Source organism: Anas platyrhynchos, chromosome Z (genome assembly GCF_047663525.1).
Source record: "Anas platyrhynchos isolate ZD024472 breed Pekin duck chromosome Z, IASCAAS_PekinDuck_T2T, whole genome shotgun sequence".
Classification (NCBI taxonomy): Eukaryota; Metazoa; Chordata; class Aves; order Anseriformes; family Anatidae; genus Anas; species Anas platyrhynchos.
The window spans coordinates 47,611,419-47,617,565 of NC_092621.1; positions in this window are offsets into that span (position 1 = coordinate 47,611,419).

Sequence of the window (6,147 nt, forward strand, 5' to 3'; positions counted from 1 at the left end):
CATTTCCTGAATTTCACTCCCTTTTAGGGGTGTGTAAATGAAAAATCATTTGCAAGAGTGCGGTGTTGCAAACTCTATGTTCAAAGAAAAAGGAAAAAAATATAATTTGTTCATGTCACATTTTGTGATCTCCTCTTTGACCACACTGCAGATCTGCCTGCAGAGGTTGCTGTTAGAGTGCTAACTGGCAGGTCTGTTTCTTTGAAAATCTAGCCTGCTCTTTGTCATCCAGGAATCCACGTGCCTGATCAGAGGACTGGGTAATTTGTTTTAGCTGCAGTCCAAAATGCTCCTCACATTCCAGCAACAGAGGCTATCTTTTTCTTTCACTACGACACAGAAAACACACAGGATGCTTGAGGACTGAAATTATATTAGGTTATTTGGTAGCCCTCATCATAGTACTCAAGAAGCTCCCTAGCAAATAAGATGTACTTAAAGTGTTAGTAGATTTCATCAAATCCCACACTTACATGCTTTCCTTAGTAATAAGAGATATCAACTTACGAGCTACTTCATTCTTTCCTCCACATATTTTTGCTTTTGTCTGAAACTGACAAGGATGTTTTCACAGTGCTGTAAATATTTGTCTGACTAATTATATGTGTAGGAAAAACTTCTAATTTGAAAAAAAAAAATTTTTGTAAAATTTTTGTAAAAAAAATTTTTGTAAAATTCTAATCTGAGTATGGTCACATGTATGCTTCATTATAGTATACGTTTGTTTGTTTGGAGGAACACGTGTACAAAGATAGCAATAAAGCACCATATGATGAAATTAGGTCTAGGTGAGTGAAATTGAAATTGTGGGTTAGTCAGGAAGCACAGTTATAATTGCTGGATAGAATAGCATAGTATACAGAAACATACACCGGGGTAACACAATGAGATTGTAGACCTCTTCGAATCTGCTTGGTACTATATCAAACAATAGCCACTAGTGAAGTTGTGATCACTCATTTACCAGTTAAGTGTAGATCTGTGAGATGTAATGGTGACTGTCAAATACTTATACATATTGGACTGTAAACCAAAATCCACTTCTTTGCACCTTCTTCAAAGAAGCTACTGTACTCTGATTATTGTCTGCAATCTCTAATACTGGTCTGGACAATGTTTTTTGGGTTAAATCAGGTTACCCAAACTTTCTAAACAACTTTAATCCACCACTTTATTCTTCTCAGGAGACTATTAATCTCTGATTAATCTCTGATAACACAAATACTGAGATACACGTTGAGAGCCCTGTGCCTCCTTTTTGTGGTGAACACAAAACCTGTACTGAAGGAGTCTATGTGTCAGCTTAGACATACAGTTATTAACCAATGAAATTAGCATATATTTTTTTTTTCTTCTGGGAGATCCACTGTAGAAAAAAGGTTGTAGACAAACACAGTTCTAGCAAAATTAGTTGCAATCTCACAATCTTACTTTTTTTTCTTTTTAATTAAAATGGAAATAATGAAATTTGAATTTGCCATGGACTCGTACCATGCAGTACAGAGAGGTAACTGTTTATGACACTTTTCTATTATTATTTTGAACTATTAAAAAAAGTAAATCATATAAAAATGTCATGTTCATCATGTTAATAGGATGTTATTAATGATTTTTTCTCCCTTTTCTCTTCCATTATATAACTATTATGCTTCACTATTTAAATTCCCAAAAATTAAAACAATGTATGCCCTTCTCCTGACTGTTCTGAATAGCAGCATAACAATGCTATATTGCACATGTTCTGTCCTATCTCTGCAGCCAGCCCTGGTGCCTATCACACCTTTTTAAATCCTCAGAGTATGTATCGTTGTTTCTTGTGATCTTCACTCTTGTGCCTTACTTTACTGTGTGGAATTTCTGCCTACACTTCCATAAGGGGATATTTCCCACATCTGATTCCTTTGATGGCAGAAGGACTGTGTAGAAGGAGAGCTGTAGTACAGAATAGCTCTGATTCACCTTTTCCAGGGATGCCAAGACAGATAGCAAGTACTGTAATACTGAACTGTGGAGATTGGTGCCAATACTTCTTTGCCTTTTCCTAAATTCTGCACTACACTGTAACTCCACCTGATCCTCTGGAGTGAAACTGCCTTTTCTGTCAGGGAGGAAATGACTCAAGCCAGTGCACTACTGAAGGGGTTATGTTTTGTGAGTGACTTCCACAAGTGAAGAAAATGATTCATGAGTATAATTTGTAAAATATTTTGGACAATAATCTACTCTGTCTTCACAGATTTCTATCCTTTTTGATGTTACAATACTTTCTTTTCATCTGTCATCCTCTGAACATTTTCTTAGCAACTTGTTTTAAATACAGTTATTTTATTATGATAACACCCATATATGTATATACATATATTATATATATTTTTATAGAGAGATATATATAGTATATTTTTAATGGGACTGTTGCTTCAGTTTTAGGTATTTTGAGCTTCCTAAGTTCAGCCTTTCACTGTAATAATGAAAGGTCTGACAGAACTTTCCTATTTGTGATTAGCAAAGTACCCAGAGACCTGCGTATTCCTTTCCCCATAGCTTGTATTGCTACGATTCTTTCCTTGATAAGTCATATAGTTATGTTAATATTCTAAGCTTGCAACCATTACATAATTCAGTTGTAATATGAACAGCTAGGATACGATGCTGCAGAGAAGTGTCTGTCAATGCTCTAGCGGTTTTGTGTCTTGTTTTTTTGTTTGTTTGTTTGTTGCTTGTTTTCTTTTGCATTTTACAGCAAAGATCATAGAATCACAGAATCATTAAGGTTGGAAAAAACTTCGAAGATCATTTAGTCCAACTATCCACCTAACACCAATATAACCCTCTAAATATTTTAAATGGATGACACAATTTTATGTAGAAATGTTATATATTTGTAAATGTAACCATGTGACATTTATTCTTCATGTGTTAATGAAAACAATATTAGAAGAAGACTTCTGCCAAACCTGAGTGACAACAGTTGGTTTTGCTGATTTAATTGTTCTACATGTAATTGGTTTTTAATTAAGCAACATGCAACCCAGCAATCCCTTCAGTTCTTATATATGTGTTTATTGTCTACTAGTTATCTGTTTTCTGTCATTTTCTACACTTCCGTTTTTATCAAAACTCATTAATTTGTGTAGTTTTATATGTGGAACTGATGGTAGTTTCATAGTATTATTTAACAATTAAAATCACAATTCATCAGTAAGTCACAAAACCTGGGATAAATTAAAGATTATTTTCTATTAGCAACATATTACTAGCAGAAAGAGAGATGAGCAAAGCTTTTGGCTTACTAGCACTATCACCACTTCTGAAATTTGCAGATTCCAAGCATTCCTGGCTTTTTCATCTTCAGACTGAGCACTTGGTAAGGGCTGTGCTACTTACATTTTTCTTGGTCTTCTCTCTGTATCTCGGCAACGTCAGTTTTTACTATCCAGTATAAAAGACCTTCACAAACAGTCTCTGAGTTTTTATTATCTTTGCCAATCATATCTGGTGTAGTTTTTGCATTACAGAATTGTTTTCCTGGGACATTTTTCCACATTTTAGCACTACTTTGTCATTTGGATTTTTTTTTCCTAGTATTATTAAATATTTAGTACTTCTGCTGGCTTGATGTCTTCTACTGACTATAGAATGTAAAACCTGTTTGGTGTATATGTACTACCTGCAAACTCTGAACACTTTATCATGGTTGTTTGGCATTATATCACTTCCTTTTGAACTGAAATCCATTTGATTGAGTAAACAAAGTTCAGTGATGGAATGGAAATGAAACTTACAACCCTTCTAACAGACAATTCGAAAATTCCTAACTTTCTGTCAACATTGAGCCAGTTAGTTGAGATCTTTGTCTTCTCCTTATTCCCATCTTAAGCTAAATTCCACAAGAATATTTCCTAGTTTCAGTAGGACAGCACTCTGTGGCTAAGCAGTAAAAGACTGACCCAGCCTTTGAGTTCAGGTCATAATTCAGACCAGAAGCAGATGCCCTTACACACTGTGGTAACAAATCAGTCTGCACCATCCTGCATTAGGCTCAGAAGCACACATCAAACAAAAATGAATAGATACCAATACACAGGATTTCCCTTTTTGAGACCCTAACTTGTTCATATCTAACTGAAAGAAGAAAATGCAAAAAGAAAAGTGCACCACCAGCCAGAGAAACCTGTCCCCAGGGAGGACCTCTGACCAGAAAGGGGAAAGTAAAGGCTCAAGTCATACTAGTGATTTTAAGAATTGTAGAGCACACCTTGAGATTTGAATGCCAATAAAAAAAAAAAAAAAAAAAAGAAGAAGAAGAACCCAGTCAAATCAGGAAATAGAATCCAGCATATTTATCTACATTTCCAGCTGAAACAGTTGAATATTCGTACACTGAGCCAAATCTTAGAACAAGTTCTTATTGTACCCTGATGAAAATTAGGTCCATGAGGATAATAAAGTTGACCTTACCTCTTGATTGGAAAAAAGAAAATGCTCTAAAGATCTTCTAACAACTCCACTCTTGGTACTTTCCGAGAAAAATAATAGTGAACAAACTACAGGTTTCAACTTCTTTCAACTTTCAACTTCAAGCTTAGCAATGTTCCAGCCATCTCTAACAGCAAAAGGTCAGCATGTATACTCTTGACTATTTTGTCTGTTTACAAATCCATAAAAATTCCTGTCTTGCTACAACAGCTAGTGTAGATGACAGCTCAAGTCTCCAGTTCTGCTCTCTGTATTTGTGATTTTATTTGAAAAAGCTGGAATAAATACCACTAATTCTCTCCGTAAAAGCTTGGCAGGCTCCTTGAATGAATATTGTGAAAGAAACTTAGGAAGTGCTGCTTTGGCTCGAAATATTCTACCATAAGTCAAAAGAATCTTCAGAGGCTCCCACTTAGACTGTAGAACAAAATGTATGGTGTAACAATATTTAAGTCTAGTGAATAGCAACTAAATGAGTAGACACAATGAACTAAGACACCAACTGAACACTATTTCGAATCATAGAATCATAGAATCATATATGAAGGCCAGGTTGGATGGGGCTTTGAGAAACCTGGTCTAGTGGGATGTGTCCCAGCCCAGGAAAGGGGACTGGAACTTTATAAACAACTCTGTCTCCAGAAATAATTGAAATAATGCCTGGAGTGGACACTATTATAGTGGTATAATATAAGGACTGTAAATGTATATATATTTAATGGTTTTGGATCACTTGTAATAGTGGAATGATTTTAATTTGTGATGTGGTTAAGACCACTAAAATACCTTAGAGATTAAATTCAGTATTTCGTCCATTTGTCTGTGTGAGTCATTAAACATCATAATGTTAATTTTGTGAATTACAAAACTTAGTCACCGACATCCCAGTAATATGCATCTCCTGTATTTCTAGCTTAAAACTGCACATTAAGGAGCAAACAATTTCCTCAATTGTAATGAAATGTCATCACATTATACCACTTCTTAGATATGAAGAGAGGAACTTGCTCCAGCTTTCTTTGCCATCTGCATTATGGGCCATTTCACCGGTATGCACCCCACAGTCTTACTGTTTCACTATGTATCACTATTTGTGATAAGAACATATCATCAAGTGCAGCAGTATGGTTCTCAGAGCTCTGAACCATTTATAACGTAATACTCCATACCTCTGAATAGGCCATGATTCTTTTTCTTGTAGCACAGCTGAGTCTCCCATCAGACTCATGCTCTTCTATTAAGATGTAAAAGACATTTTTTTCCAGTGATGTGACCAACTCTCCTGTTCCGGTGGCTGGTCTTTTTTTTTTGAGGAGGATGGTATTTGGCTGTCTGTACCTTCACTGATGGCTGTTTCCTTTCTTGTTATTTTTGAAGATATATAAACCTCTAATATAAGAACCCTGCAACCTGCAGGAGAAAATAGCTAGATGGAAAAACCTAAACTCTGAGTGATCCATTTCCTGCTAACATCTCTTCATCGTTATCTGATTTCTTTTGCTTTTCATTCTACAGTACATTTCCACAAGTCTTTCTAAAGTCAGAAACCAAGTGTAATCTCATATTTGATGCATTCTGGGACCTAAGAAGGAGCATATTCTGTCAATGCTATGAAGTTTTAGTCCTGCAGCTGATTAGCTAAGCAGCTAGAGAAGACTGTAAGCCCATGGG